The 16,916-nt window shown below is 47.2% G+C and overlaps 1 protein-coding gene across 1 annotated transcript in view; it reads left to right on the top strand.

Moving 5' to 3' along the window:
- Positions 1 to 16,916, top strand: part of LOC110498022 (tetraspanin-9) — a 313,946-nt gene that overhangs the window by 66,554 nt on the left and 230,476 nt on the right. The window lies entirely within an intron of this gene.

Genomic DNA, 16,916 nt, shown 5'->3' with positions numbered 1-16,916 from the left:
TATAATTATGTCAATTAGCCTATCAGAAACTTCTAAAGCCATGACATAGTTTTCTGGAATTTTCCAAGCTGTTTAAAGGCACAGTCAACTTACTGAATGTAAACTTCTGACCCAATGGAATTGTGATACAGTGAATTATAAGTTAATTAATTTGTCTGTAAACAATTGTTGGAAAAATTACTTGTGTCATGCACAAAGTAACTTGCCAAAACTATAGTTTGTTAACAAGAAATTTGTGGAGTGGTTGAAAAACGAGTTTTAATAACTCCAACCTAAGTGTATGTAAACTTCCGACTTCAACTGTATACTGAGATCATGTGACAGATTACACTTAGATTGCACACAGTTGGACTTTTTGTTTAACAAATTATGTGACTTCTGAAGGTAATTGGTTGCACCAGATCTTATTTAGGTGCTTCATACGCAACAAATGCAACAAAATAGGAAAACCACGGGGGATGAATACTTTTGCAATGCACTGTAATATCAACATGTTTCAAGCAGTCCACCATAGTCCCTGTGCCCACGACCACCAAGGTAACCTCCCTAAATGACTACTGACCCATAGCACTCACATCTGTAGCCATGAAGTGCTTTGAATGGCTCACATCAACACCATTATCCCAGAAACCCTAGACCCACTCCAATTTGCATACTGCCCCAACAGATCCACAGATGATGTAATCTCTATTGCACTCCACACTGCCTTTCACACCTGGACTTAAGGAACATCTATGTGAGAATGCTATACATTGACCTCAGCTCAGCGTTCAACACCATAGTGCCCACAAAGCTCATCATTAAGCTAAGGATCCTGGGACTAAACATCTCCCTCTGCAACTGGATCCTGGACTTCCTGACCGGCCGCCTCCAGGTGGTAAGGGTTGGTAGCAACACATCTGCCACGCTGATCATCAACACGGGGCCCCCTCACGGGTGCATGCTTAGTCCCCTCCAGTACTCCCTGTTCACCCATGATGGCCAGTCACGACTCCAACACCATCATTAAGTTTTCTGATGACACAACAGTGGTAGGCCTGATCACCGACAACGATGAGACAGCCTATAGGGACAAGGTCAGAGACGTGGCAGTGTGGTGCCAGGATAACAACCTCTCCCTTAACGTGATCAAGACAAAGGAGATGATTTTTGACAACAGGAAAATGAGGACCAAGGACGCCCCCATCCTCATCGACGGGTTGTAGTGGAGCAGGTTGAGAGATTCAAGTTCCTTGGTGTCATCACCAACAAATTATCATGGTCCAAACACACCAAGACAGGCGTGAAGAGGGCACGATAACGCCTATTCCTCTTCAGGAGACTGAAAAGATTTGGGATGGGTCCTCAGATACTCAAAAAGTTCTACAGCTGCAACATCGAGAGCATCCTGACTGGTTGCATCACTACCTGGAATGACAACATCTCGGCTTCCGACCGCAAGGCAGTACAGAGGGTAGTACGTACGGCCCAGTACATCACTGGGGCCAAGTTTTCTGCCATCCAGGACCTCTCTACCAGGCGGTGTCAGAGGAAGACCCTAAAAATTGCTAAAGACTCCAGCCACACAAGTCATAGACTGTTATCTCTGTTACCACATGGCAAGCGGTACCAGAGCGCCAGGTCTAGGTCCAAAAGGTTTCTTAACAGCTTCTACCCCCAAGCCAAAAGACTCCTGAACAGCTAATCAAATGGTTACCCAGACTATTTGCACCCCCCTCCCTCCCCATTTCTCGCTGCTTCTACTCTCTGTTTATTATCCATGCACACAGTAGTCACTTTACATCTTCCTACATGTACATGTTATCTCAATTACCTCGACTAACTTGTTACCCCTCACATTGACTCTGTGCCGGTACCACCTGTATAGAGCCTTCCCTACTGTTATTTTATTGTTGCTCTTTAATTATATATATTTATATTTTATATTTTAATTCATTTTTACTTCAGTTTATTTCAGTAAATACTTTACCTTATTTAACTTATCTTAACTGAATTGTTGGTTAATAAGGGCTTGTAAGTAAGAATTTCACTGTACCTGTTGTATTCGGCTTATGTGACATAAAATGTAAGATTTGATTTGAAATAGCTATGTAGCGAAGCTCCCATCCAACCTGACAGACTTTGAAATGATCTAGAGAGAATAATGGGATAATAAATACAGGTGTGCCAAGCTTGTAGTGTCATACCCAAGAAGACTCGAGGCTGTAATCGCTGCCAAAGGTGCTTCAACAAAATACTGCGTAAGGGTCTGAATACTTTTGTTATTTATTTTGAATACATTTTCAAACATAAAAAAACTGTTATTTCTTTGTCACTATGGGGTATTGTGTGTAGATTGATTAGGGAAAAGGCTGTAACGTAACAAAATGTGGAATAGTCAGGAGGTCTGAATGTTTTTCGAATGCACTGTAGGTAGAGGTAAAGTGATTAGGCAACAGGATAAATAATTAACTGTAGCAGCAGCAAATGTGATGAGTCAAAATATTTAGTGCAAAAAGGGTCAATGCCGATAGTTCGGGTAGCTATTTGATTAACTATTTAGCAGTCTTATGGCTTGGGGGTAGAAGTTTTTCAGGATCCTGTTGGTTCTAGACTTGGAGCATCAGTACCGTTTGCCGTAATCTGAGAGCCCATGCCAAATATTTTAGCCTCCTGAGGGGGAAGATGCGTTGTCGTGCCTTCTTTCACGACTGTGTTGGTGTGGACCCTTTTAATTCCTTAGTGATGTGGACACTAAGGAACTTGAAGCTCTCGACCCACTCCACTACAGATACATCAATGTCGATACGGGTGTGCTTGGCCCTCCGTTTCCTGTTGTCCACGATCAACTCCTTTTTTTACTCACATTGAGGGACAGGTTGTTATCCTGGCACCCTACTGCCAGGTCACTGACCTCCTCCCTATAGGCTGCCTCAGTGTCATCGGTGACCAGTCCTGCCATCTTCATGTCATCAGTAAACTTAATGATGGAGTTGGAGTCATGCGTGGCCCTGCAGTCGTGGGTGAACAGGGAGTAAAGGAGGGGACTAAGCAAGCACCCCTGGTTCCCCAGTGTTGACGGTCAGCGTTGCAGATATGTTTTTGCCTAATATTTTACAAACTGGTGACAGTTGTAAAAAAAAGTCAATAGTTGGAAGAGTTGCAGAGTTAATTGAAAATAATGTAATTGTTGATTAGATGCTTTTTTCATTAATTAGACCATATGCTTCAAGAGAAAATGGCCTTCCTCTACTAGAAACTAACAGACAATATGGACACAGCTATAAAAAATATATTTTCTGTTAATTACCCAAATTACTGAAGATTCCTGTGACTTTGGTAAATTACCGGTAGCTTTGCAACCCTAGACATGACAAGATACAACGAGCTGAAATGAGCCACGTATGATTCCCCACATGGCAGATTATTGTCACTGTTGCTAGCTATCTGACTGTTTAGAATCATAACACCACACGGCCTTCTTCCTCATTGATGTGCAGGCTTCATTTTCATGACAGTGTCTGCCAGGGCCGTAGTTCATGTGGCTCGGTGTGTGCTCAGTTGGCCTATTCAGGAGACATTTGCAACATTTGCTTTACTTTGAGCCCCTGAGCTACAGTAGTATAATAGCATAGAGTGGTGATTTACAAAACCCATTCCAGTTCATGGCATGGCTTTGAAGAGATAAAGAATGTCCTCCTTATTCTAGTACTTCTCCAGCTGATGCCATGGTGAAACAACAAGGTGGGGGATGAGACAGACCAGGGCTGGAGAGAAGCTCTCTGTACAACTCTTGAGCTCTGAGATATAGGCTAGTTCACTGATATACTGCATGGACTGAAGAGTGGAGGCTGCTGAGGAGAACGGCTCATGATAATGGCTGGAATGGCGCAGATGGAGTGGCATCAAACATCTGGAAATCATGTGTTTGATGTAGATTATAACATTTGACTGATTCCGCTCCAGTCAATACCACGAGCCCATTGTCCCCAATTAAGGTGCCACCAACCTCCTGTGACGGACTGTACAACTCATAGTACAACACATGAATGCACTGACCAGGGGCCTCATTTATAAACGTTGTGTAAATTTCACACTAAATATCTGTGTGCGGCATTTCTGAAAAATGAGATTTATAAACTTGTCTCACGCCATACATTTAACGTTTACCGTTATAAATAACTGTCATAAAACTGCGTGCTTGAACGAGCATTCTAGAAAATGCCCTGCATTCCCTCTTTATGGTGACAATAACAGCCTTTATTTGCTGTATAATTTGGAAATATTTGCAGTTCCTGAAAGGAAGAGCAATGGTAAATGTGATTACATTTCTGTGGAGGTGTGGGCAAAATGTTGTGATATTTTGCAGTGACCTTTTCAAACTAAATATGCATGCTGCCTCTAGCGAGTGCCTGTCAGCACATTCTGTAAGATTGATTGTATACTTGAAACAATTTAAAAGTAGTCTAAATGCTACAGCCCTCACTTCTATGCAAAATATGAATTGTTGTTCAATATTTAGTTCATCAATAGATTGTGTTTCTATGTCCTGCCTTGGTATAGGCTCTGATGACGTCATACTCCTATCGCACAGCAATAGCCTGTCCATACATTTCAATATTTTACATAAGCTACAGTTCTATTTACTGTGTTGGTAGAATGTTTTAATATTTTGCAGTAATGTATGCTTATTGGCAAAGGACTGTGACCGTTTCTGAAAGAGAAAACAATGTCCCATTGTTTTGGACCTGTGAGCAGAACGATTGAATTCAACAATGTTTTGCATCGACTTTTCACCCAACCTAAATATGATGGACTGAAACATTGTCTAAGATACTCAAATCAAATAGAAATTACAGTAGGCTTCATTCATACAGTGGTAGCGCAAACTCGTAAAAATCCAAATAATTTCACAGATCTTCATTGTAAAGGGTTTAAACACTGTTTCCCATGCTTGTTCATTGAACCATAAACAATTATTAATCATGCACCTGTGGAACGTTCGTTAAGACACTAACAGCTTACCAATGGTAGGAAATTAAGGTCACAGTTATGAAAGGACACTTAGGACACTAAAGAGGCCTTTCTACTGACTCTGAAAGACACCAAAAGAAAGATGCCCACGGTCCCTGCTCATCTGCGTGAACGTGCCTTAGGCATGCTGCAAGGAGGCATGAGGACTGCAGATATGGCCAGGGCAATAAATTGCAATGTCCGTACTGTGAGACGCCTAAGACAGCGCTACAGGGAGACAGGACGGACAGCTGATCGTCCTCGCAGTGGCAGACCACGTGTGACAACACATGCACAGGATCGGTACATCCGAACATCACACCTGCGAGACAGGTACAGGAGAAACGCACAATTCCTCCATCAGTGCTCAGACTGTCCGCAATAGGCTGAGAGAGGCTGGACTGAGGGCTTGTAGGCTGTTGTGCCTATGGGCACAAACCCACTGTCGCTGGACCAGACAGTACTGGCAAAAAGTGCTCTTCACTGACGAATCGCAGTTTTGTCTCACCAGGGGTAATGTTCGGATTAGCGTTTATTGTCTAAGGAATGAGCGTTACACCAAGGCTTGTATTCTGGAGCGGGATCAAATTGGAGGTGGAGGGTCCGCCATGGTCTGGGGCGGTGTGTCACAGCATCATCGGACTGAGCTTGTTGTCATTGCAGGCAATCTCAACGCTGTGCATTACAGGGAAGACATCCTCCTCCCTCATTGGGTAAACTTCCTGCAGGCTCATCCTGACATGACCCTCCAGCATGACAATGCCACCAGCCATACTGTTCGTTCTGTGATTGATTTCCTGCAAGACAGGAATATCAGTGTTCTGCCATGACCAGCGAAGAGCCCGGATCTCAATCCCATTGAGCACGTCTGGGACCTGTTGGATCGGAGGGTGAGGGCTAAGGCCATTCCTCCAGAAATGTCCAGGAACTTGCAGGTGCCTTGGTGGAAGAGTAGGGTAACATCTCACAGCAAGTACTGGCAAATCTGGTGCAGTCCATGAGGAGGAGATGAACTGCAGTACTTAATGCAGCTGGTGGCCACACCATATACTGACTGTTACTTTTGATTTTGACTCGACTCCCCCCCCCCCCCCCCCCTTTGTTCAGGGACACATTATTCCATTTCTGTTAGTCACTTGTTCAGTTTATGTCTCAGTTGTGGAATCTTGTTATGTTCATACAAACATTTACACATGTTCAGTTTGCTTAAAATAAACGCAATTGACAGTGAGAGAACGTTTATTTTTTTGCTGAATTTATATCGGCTACTTAAAAGTAAAATATCAACTTTCTTGATGTTCACCTATGAACTGCGCTGCCTATGGGATTGCATACAGCAAAACTTGAAATACATAGCCTTTCTATTTACTAGGCTACTATAGGCCCAATTAAATGAGAGATGCACATCGTATTTTTGTTATAATTTTGTACTTTTATTTATTCAGGGGAGCCCAATTGAGACCAGGGTCTCATTCAAAATGATTAACTGAGAACAAACAAGTCACATGATAATTCAGTAAATCCATAAAACACAATCAACCGAAAAACTTACAAACCTCCACAATACAATTTGTTGTATGGCTACTTCAGGAATTTTGAACCCATCACAGCCAGAAAAGGTGTGGAATCTGTTCTCCAATGGTTAGGAAAATAAAATAATATATTCCTTTTTGTAATTATTTTAGATTCCCCCCCAAAAACACAGATTTTCGCTCTTCTCACTAACAGCAAATGGCTGCACCTCGTTATTATGTTTTTATTAGTAAGCGTGTTGTTACGTTGGCATGACAGACGCAGGAATGCATAATATTTTTTATTACGGCGTGCCGTGTAAGGGCACGGGGACGAAGACCAAACAAACACGTAACAAAAACACAGGGTTGAAACCCCAAAAAAGAGCAAGGAGTACCTTGAATAAATAACACACGCGCACAATGATTATCACACAGGACGAGACCCGTTATCATCTGTGCAATCCACAAGGGCAGGAAAGCCCAAAAACACACAGCACAGGTACTCACATGCACTAACGGACATTGTAACAATGATCGACAAGACCATGGAAACCAAAGGGCACATATATACAAATACTAATCAGATCCACATATGAGGCAATCTCTATTGCACTCCACACTGCCCTTTCCCACCTGGACAAAAGGAACATCTATGTGAGAATGCTGTTGACTCTCATTGACTGCAGCTCAGCGTTCAACACCATAGTAAAGCTCATCACCAAGCTAAGGATCCTGGGACTAAACATCTCCCTCTGCAACTGGATCCTGGACTTCCTGACAGGCCGCCCCCAGCTGGTGAGGGTAGATGGCAACACATCTGCCACGCTGATCCTCAACACTGGAGCTCCCCAGGGGTGCGTGCTCAGTCCTCTCCTGTACTCCCTGTTCACCCACGACTGCATGGCCAGGCAAAACTCCAACACCATCATTAAGTTTGCTGGCCTACCACCAACAACAACGAGACAGCCTATAGGGTGGAGGTCAGAGAATATTCTGGCCGGGTGGTGCCAGAATAACAACCTATCCCTCAACGTGACCAAGACTAAGGAGATGATTGTGGACTACAGGAAAAGGAGCACCGGGCACGTCCCCATTCTCATCAACGGGGCTGTAGTGGAGCAGGTTGAGAGCTTCAAATTCCTTGGTGTCCACAACAAACTAGATTGGTCCAAACACACCAAGACAGTTGTGAAGAGGGCACAACGAAGCCTATTCCCCCTCAGGAAACTAAAAAGATTTGGCATGGGTCCTGAGATCCTCAAAAGGTTCTACAGCTGCAACATCGAGAGCATCCTGACCGGTTGCATCACTGCCAAGTACGGCAATTGTTCGGCCTCTGACCGCAAGGCACTTCAGAGGGTAGTGCATACGGCCCAGTACATCACTGGGGCAAAGCTGCCTGCCATCCAGGACCTCTACACCAGGCAGTGTCAGGGGAAGGCCCTAAAAATTGTGAAAGACCCCAGCCACCCTAATAATAGATTGTTCTCTCTACTACCGCATGGCAAGCGGTACCAGAGTGCCAAAGTCTAGGACAAAAAGGCTTCTCAACAGTTTTTACCCCCAAGCCATAAGACTCCTGAACAGGTAACCAAATGGTTGACTAGACTATTTGCATTGTGTTCACCCCCCCCCCCAACCCCTCTTTTACGCTGCTGCAACTCTCTGTTTATCTTATATGCATAGTCACTTTAACTATACATTCATGTACATACTACCTAAATGGTCAGACCAACCAGGAAATGGCCCGACCAACATTGTCTAACCGGGCTATCTGCATTGTGTCCCACCACCCGCCAACCCCTGTTTTTACACTTCTGCTACTCTCTGTTCATCATATATGCATAGTCACTTTAACGATACCTACATGTGTTACGGTGTGTGAATGAGGACCCAAAAGCGAATTAACGTAAACAGAGCTTCTTTAATAACAAAACAAAACGTAGGCTCAGATGGACCGGCAGGTTCCGACAGGACAGGACAAGGTTGCAGCAAACATGACGATAGTCTGGTTCAGGCATGAACAACACAAACAAGAATCCGACAAGGACAGGAGCAGGAACAGAGAGAGATATAGAGACCTAATCAGAGGGAAAAAGGGAACAGGTGGGAAAAGGGGTGACGAGGTAGTTAGGAGGAGACAAGGCACAGCTGGGGAAAAGAGGGGGAGAAAAGGTAACCTAACAACGACCAGCAGAGGGAGACAGGGTGAAGGGAAAGGACAGAAACAAGACACAACATGACAGTACATGACAGTACCCCCCCACTCACCGAGCGCCTCCTGGCGCACTCGAGGAGGAAACCTGGCGGCAACGGAGGAAATCATCGATCAGCGCACGGTCCAGCACGTCCCGAGAGGGAACCCAACTCCTCTCCTCAGGACCGTACCCCTCCCAATCTACTAGGTACTGATGACCACGGCCCCGAGGACGCATGTCCAAAATCCTACGGACCCTGTAGATGGGTGCGCCCTCGACAAGGATGGGGGGGGGGGGGGGGGGAAGACGAGCGGGGGCGCGAAGAACGGGCTTGATACAGGAGACATGGAAGACCGGGTGGACGCGACGAAGGTATCGCGGAAGAAGAAGTCGAACTGCGACAGGATTAATGACCTGAGAAATACGGAACGGACCAATGAACCGCGGGGTCAACTTGCGAGAAGTGGTCTTAAGGGGAAGGTTCTGAGTGGAGAGCCAAACTCTCTGACCGCGACAATATCTAGGACTCTTAGTTCTACGCTTATTAGCAGCCCTCACAGTCTGCGCCCTATAACGGCAAAGTGCAGACCTGACCCTCTTCCAGGTGCGCTCGCAACGTTGGACAAAAGCCTGAGCAGAGGGGACACTGGACTCGGCGAACTGAGATGAGAACAGCGGAGGCTGGTACCCGAGGCTACTCTGAAAAGGAGATAGCCCGGTCGCAGACGAAGGAAGCGAGTTGTGGGCGTATTCTGCCCAGGGGAGCTGTTCTGACCAAGACGCAGGGTTGCGAAAAGAAAGACTGCGTAAGATGCGACCAATAGTCTGATTGGCCCGTTCTGCTTGACCGTTAGACTGGGGGTGAAAGCCGGAAGAGAGACTGACGGAAGCCCCAATCAAACGGCAAAACTCCCTCCAAAATTGAGACGTGAATTGCGGACCTCTGTCCGAAACGACGTCTGACGGAAGGCCATGAATTCTGAAAACATTCTCGATGATGATTTGTGCCGTCTCTTTAGCAGAAGGAAGCTTAGCAAGGGGAATAAAATGAGCCGCCTTAGAGAACCTGTCGACAACCGTAAGAATAACAGTCTTCCCCGCTGACGAAGGCAGTCCGGTGACAAAATCTAAGGCGATGTGAGACCACGGTCGAGAGGGAATGGGAAGCGGCCTGAGACGGCCGGCAGGAGGAGAGTTACCGGACTTAGTCTGCGCGCAGACCGAACAAGCAGCCACGAAGCGACGCGTGTCATGCTCCCGGGTGGGCCACCAAAAGCGCTGGCGTATGGAAGCAAGCGTACCCCGAACGCCAGGGTGGCCGGCTAACTTGGCAGAGTGAGCCCACTGAAGAACGGCCAGACGAGTAGGAACGGGAACGAAAAGAAGGTTCCTGGGACAAGCGCGCGGCGACGGAGTTTGAGTGAGTGCTTGCTTTACCTGCCTCTCAATTCCCCAGACAGTCAACCCGACAACACGCCCCTCAGGGAGAATCCCCTCGGGGTCAGTGGAGGCTACTGAAGAACTGAAGAGACGAGATAAAGCATCAGGCTTGGTGTTCTTAGAGCCCGGACGATAAGAAATCACGAACTCGAAACGAGCGAAAAACAGCGCCCAGCGCGCCTGACGCGCATTAAGTCGTTTGGCAGAACGGATGTACTCAAGGTTCCTATGGTCAGTCCAAACGACAAAAGGAACGGTCGCCCCCTCCAACCACTGTCGCCATTCGCCTAGGGCTAAGCGGATGGCGAGCAGTTCGCGGTTTCCCACATCATAGTTACGTTCCGACGGCGACAGGCGATGAGAAAAATACGCGCAAGGATGGACCTTGTCGTCAGAGAAGGAGCGCTGAGAAAGAATGGCTCCCACGCCCACCTCTGACGCGTCAACCTCGACAATGAACTGTCTAGAGACGTCAGGTGTAACAAGGATAGGTGCGGATGTAAAACGATTCTTGAGGAGATCAAAAGCTCCCTGGGCGGAAACGGACCACTTAAAGCACGTCTTGACAGAAGTAAGGGCTGTGAGAGGGGCTGCCACCTGACCGAAATTACGGATGAAACGACGATAGAAGTTCGCGAAGCCGAGAAAGCGCTGCAACTCGACGCGTGACTTAGGGACGGGCCAATCAATGACAGCTTGGACCTTAGCGGGATCCATCTTAATGCCTTCAGCGGAAATAACAGAACCGAGAAATGTGACGGAGGAGGCATGAAAAGAGCACTTCTCAGCCTTCACAAAAAGACAATTCTCTAAAAGGCGCTGGAGGACACGTCGAACGTGCTGAACATGAATCTGGAGTGACGGTGAAAAAATCAGGATATCGTCAAGGTAAACGAAAACAAAGATGTTCAGCATGTCTCTCAGGACATCATTGACTAATGCCTGAAAGACAGCTGGAGCGTTAGCGAGGCCGAAAGGAAGAACCCGGTATTCAAAGTGCCCTAACGGAGTGTTAAACGCCGTCTTCCACTCGTCCCCCTCCCTGATGCGCACGAGATGGTAAGCGTTACGAAGGTCCAACTTAGTGAAAAACCTGGCTCCCTGCAGGATCTCGAAGGCTGAAGACATAAGAGGAAGCGGATAACGATTCTTCACTGTTATGTCATTCAGCCCTCGATAATCTATGCAGGGGCGCAGGGACCCGTCCTTCTTCTTAACAAAAAAAAACCCCGCTCCGGCGGGAGAGGAGGAGGGGACTATGGTACCGGCGGCAAGAGCTACAGACAAATAATCTTCGAGAGCCTTACGTTCGGGAGCCGACAGAGAGTATAGTCTACCCCGGGGGGGAGTGGTTCCCGGAAGGAGATCAATACTACAATCATACGACCGGTGTGGAGGAAGAGAGGTGGCCCTGGACCGACTGAACACCGTGCGCAGATCGTGATATTCCTCCGGCACCCCTGTCAAATCACCAGGCTCCTCCTGTGAAGAAGAGACAGAGGAAACAGGAGGGATAGCAGACATTAAACATTTCACATGACAAGAGACGTTCCAGGAGAGGATAGAATTACTAGACCATGTAATGGAAGGATTATGACAAACTAGCCAGGGATGGCCCAAAACAACAGGTGTAAAAGGTGAACGAAAAATGAAAAAAGAAATGGTTTCGCTATGATTACCAGAAACAGTGAGGGTTAAAGGTAGCGTCTCACGCTGAATCCTGGGGAGAGGACTACCATCCAGGGCGAACAAGGCCGTGGACTCCCTTAACTGTCTGAGAGGAATGTCATGTTCCCGAGCCCAGGTCTCGTCCATAAAACAGCCCTCCGCCCCAGAGTCTATTAAGGCACTGCAGGAAGCTGACGAACCGGTCCAGCGTAGATGGACCGACAAGGTAGTGCAGGATCTTGAAGGAGAGACAGGAGTAGTAGCGCTCACCAGTAGCCCTCCGCTTACTGATGAGCTCTGGCTTTTACTGGACATGAAGTGACAAAATGACCAGCAGAACCGCAATAGAGACAGAGGCGGTTGGTGATTCTCCGTTCCCTCTCCTTAGTCGAGATGCGGATACCTCCCAGCTGCATAGGCTCAGCACCCGAGCCGGCAGAGGAAGATGGTAGTGATGCGGAGAGGGGGGCAACGGAGAACGCGAGCTCCTTTCCACGAGCTCGGTGACGAAGATCAACCCGTCGCTCAATGCGAATAGCGAGTTCAATCAAGGAATCCACGCTGGAAGGAACCTCCCGGGAGAGAATCTCATCCTTTACCTCTGCGCGGAGACCCTCCAGAAAACGAGCGAGCAAAGCCGGCTCGTTCCAGCCACTGGAGGCAGCAAGAGTGCGAAACTCAATAGAGTAGTCTGTTATGGATCGATTACCTTGACATAGGGAAGACAGGGCCCTGGAAGCCTCCTCCCCAAAAACAGATCGATCAAAAACCCGTATCATCTCCTCCTTAAAGTCCTGATACTGGTTAGTACACTCAGCCCTTGCCTCCCAGATTGCCGTGCCCCACTCACGAGCCCGTCCAGTAAGGAGAGATATGACGTAGGCGACACGAGCAGTGCTCCTGGAGTAAGTGTTGGGCTGGAGAGAAAACACAATATCACACTGGGTGAGGAACGAGCGGCATTCAGTGGGCTCCCCAGAGTAACACGGCGGGTTATTGATTCTGGGCTCCGGAGATTCGAAAGCCCTGGAAGTGGCCGGTGGATCGAGGCGGAGATGGTGAACCTGTTCTGTGAGGTTGGAGACTTGGGTGGCCAGGGTCTCAACGGCATGCCGAGCAGCAGACAATTCCTGCTTGTGTCTGCCTAGCATCGCTCCCTGGATCTCGACGGCTGAGTGGAGAGGATCCGAAGTCGCTGGGTCCATTCTTGGTCGGATTCTTCTGTTACGGTGCGTGAATGAGGACCCAAAAGCGAATTAACGTAAACAGAGCTTCTTTAATAACAAAACAAAACGTAGGCTCAGATGGACCGGCAGGTTCCGACAGGACAGGACAAGGTTGCAGCAAACATGACGATAGTCTGGTTCAGGCATGAACAACACAAACAAGAATCCGACAAGGACAGGAGCAGGAACAGAGAGAGATATAGAGACCTAATCAGAGGGAAAAAGGGAACAGGTGGGAAAAGGGGTGACGAGGTAGTTAGGAGGAGACAAGGCACAGCTGGGGAAAAGAGGGGGAGAAAAGGTAACCTAACAACGACCAGCAGAGGGAGACAGGGTGAAGGGAAAGGACAGAAACAAGACACAACATGACAGTACATGACAACATGTACATACTACCTCAATAAGCCTGACTAACAGGGGTCTGTATATAGCCTTGCTACTCTTTTTCAAATGTATTTTTTCTGCTGTTTTATTTTTTACTTACCTACACACACACACACACACACACACACACATACACATACATACACCTTTTCAATGTAAGGTCTACTTTTTGTATTCGGCGCACGTGACAAATAAACTTTGATTTGATTTAATCAGTGGGAATAGGGGACAGGTGTGCGTGATGAAAGTTTTGGTGTTCTAACCAAAGTTATTTCTGAATATTGATCATCACATTTATTGGAAATGTGAACAATGTGTGTAGTGCACTCCCTGTCTATGATTGCCATTGCCTCCCATGTAGAATGTAACAGCATAGTTAAGGCTGCTCATTGATTTCTGTTCCAGCTTCTAATGCCTCATTGAGCAGAGACCTCCAGACGTGTTTTACATAAATCAGCACAGCTACAGTGTCTGACAGATATTAGGTAGCACTCTGTGATTTCACCACACATTACACTGTAATCAGAGCAGTTCCACCCCCCCCCCCCCCCCAGTCTTCGATTATGCATCCATTCTACTCTGATAAGTACCTGACACAAGTAATTTCAATGCACAAGGCGAGAACCAGATGCAGACACAGGAGGCAGAGGTTGGAGTCTTACAACGTTTATTCATCCAAAGGGGTAGGCAAGAGAATGGTCGTGGACAGGCAAAAAGGTCAAAACCAGATCAGAGTCCAGGAGGTACAGAGTGGCAGACAGGCTCGTGGTCAAGGCAGGCAGAATGGTCAGGCAGGAGGGTACAAAGTCCAGAAACAGGCAAGGGTCAAAACTGGGAGGACTAGAAAAAGGAGAATGCAAAAAGCAGGAGAACAGGAAAAATGCTGGTTGACATAGAAACATACAAGACGAACTGGCACAGAGAGACAGGAAACACAGGGATAAATACACTGGGGAAAACAAGCGACACCTGGAGGGGGTGAAGACAATAACGAGGACAGGTGAAACAGATCAGGGTGTGACAAGTCACAGAGTCTTATTGGCATGGAGCTCCATTAACAAGGGAGTACGTTGGGTTTCCTGATCGTGGCTCATGGATCATGGGATCCATCCTTCCCATTGCCTCTCCCTCACGGTGTACCGTGATATGGGATCAGCCATGGCTCCTTCCTCATTGCATTCCTGGGCGGTAGCGTCATGCCCTGTGGTGTAACCCCATCCTCCACTAGGACTCTGAGTGAGGAGAGGCGGGGATGTGGTTAGAGTGGGAGGGGCTGGATGGCTGGAGGGGCCACAGCACCAATGCAGCTGTTGGGGATTTGTGGACTGAAGTTACCCTGCTGTACTCGGAGCAGGATTAAGCAGGGAGAACAGCAGAGGAGCCCTGGCCTCAGAAAACTCAGAGACCCTGGAGAGAGGACACCACTGGGCCATGAAGATGATAACAGGGAAATGTATAAGACTGTATTGGAAAAGAGAGACGAGGAAGGACAGCTGTTGAACCCAAGGCTCCCTACATAAGGATGAGAGCAAGAACCTAGAGTCCTGTCTTCACACTGTATTAACCCACTGTGGTGAAAGCCCTCTAGTAAACCACCACCTTGCCAAGCAGTCCAGACAGCCATTGGAGCCCAGATATTTTTCATACACATCCAGCCCTTCAGGACGATGATACATTTTGTTCTAACCGGAGGGATTATTCTGAGAGTGATCAATAGCATCTCAGCACTTTGAAATTATGAAATCACCCCCTCATCTCATCGAGATGTACTTCGTTCCATATCCCTTTTCAATTTCATTGTTCCCTGGCAGGCCGGGTATGGGACTGGAAAGGAGTTTGGGCTTGTGTGTGTGTGTGTGTGTGTGTGTGTGCGCGCACATATGTGTATGTATGTGTGTGTTTGTCCCAGGCCTTAGGTGGAGGCCCAGCTGACTGCCCTGTGCCCTCCTGTGCCACAGTGACGTCCCTCTGCCACCCTCACAGCTGGAGGGGCTCTGTGACAGGGGCAGCTGCCTGCCTCCCCTTTCTCCCCTGGGACTAATGATACGCCAATACAGCCAACAGCACGCCATGGGCCTATCAACACCTTCTTCCAGCTTTCTTATTAGAACATGGCTACTCTCCCTCCAGTCTCCAGTGAGTCTCTATACGGCTCTCCACTGCTAGCAAGATCACAGCCCTTCTACGGCAGACCGCTGCTCCAGAGCATTTCCCACTCCCGGCTCCGGCCCTTTTGTGTGAATACTAGATTTGTCTCACTCTCTCTTGAACAGAGGTAGACACAGTGTGTTTTGGTCTGGCTGCTTCTATGAACAGAGGGAGACACGCAGTGTGTTTTGGTCTGGCTGCTTCTCAAAGGTTACCTCTGACTTTTATCTCACGGCTGGCCTTGAAGCTTGGTGGAGTGGGGCTGACACACACTGACACACATCACACAGGCCTGGTTTCAGTTAAGGCAGCAGCAGCTGCAGCAGGAGGAGGAACTTCTATTTCCCATAGTTCACCCAGTGTAATGGAGCATGTGTAGTACGTCTCTCAAGATGCCCAGTTATCATCGGCTTGCTTGGAAAAACCTCACACATTCATACACAGACACACACACACAGACAGACAGAGGCCCACAGACAGTTAAAATAATAATGAGGGTGAGCGATTACGACCAGGGCCAAATTACAGCAGGCCTGTTTATAGCACATACTGATTGAGACGGTTTATATAGTAACATCTCCTCAGCATGTCTCCTCAGAAGGCTGACCATCCCATCCCCACGTCATCCATCTCCTCTAGTCACACACACAGGGGAGCACACTATACTACTCCGGGCCCAGTGTGGGAATGTTGCTCTAGCAGTTTCTTAAACATGTGCTGATGGCCATCATTTTCCTTGGCTTGTGTTTATAGCTGGAGGTCCAGTGGCTGTCCACACTCTCTGAGGAGGAAATGCGCTGCTCAAATAATTGCGAGTAATTACATAAGTCTTATTAGGTACTGTCATAGAAGCCAACATTCATTTGGATCACTAATGGGACAGACACAACTGATTTGTTATGCAGACTCTCTTGCTCTCTAGGGCTGACCCTAATTAGTCGACTGGTCGATTGTTTGGTCGTTAGGCTGTTGGTTGACTGAGATTTTTTGTTGTTGAGCAGGAGCAAATATATACTGTACAGTACCAGTCAAAAGTTTGTATACACTTACTCATTCCAGGGTTTTTCTTTAATTTGACGATTTTCTACATTTTAGAATGATGAAATTGACATGATTGGTTGACTTTAGGTGGGGGCGGTACTTTCTTTATAAACACAAACTCACTTCCTTGACAACTTCCTTCACAACAGCTCTGCACAATATTGTTGTATGGTGGTATTATACATTTTATATTGTAGATATGTAGTGGTGTAATAATGTTATATGATGTACTGTTTTATATTTTGTTTTATGTGTGATATAAGTGCCTTAAATTGTTTGGACCGCAGGAAGAGTAGGTTCTGCCC

This window comes from Oncorhynchus mykiss, chromosome 2, assembly GCF_013265735.2.
Source record: "Oncorhynchus mykiss isolate Arlee chromosome 2, USDA_OmykA_1.1, whole genome shotgun sequence".
In the NCBI taxonomy this organism is placed as follows: domain Eukaryota; kingdom Metazoa; phylum Chordata; class Actinopteri; order Salmoniformes; family Salmonidae; genus Oncorhynchus; species Oncorhynchus mykiss.
The sequence above is the reverse complement of the archived record's forward strand: the minus strand, read 5'-3'. Positions and strand labels throughout refer to the sequence as shown.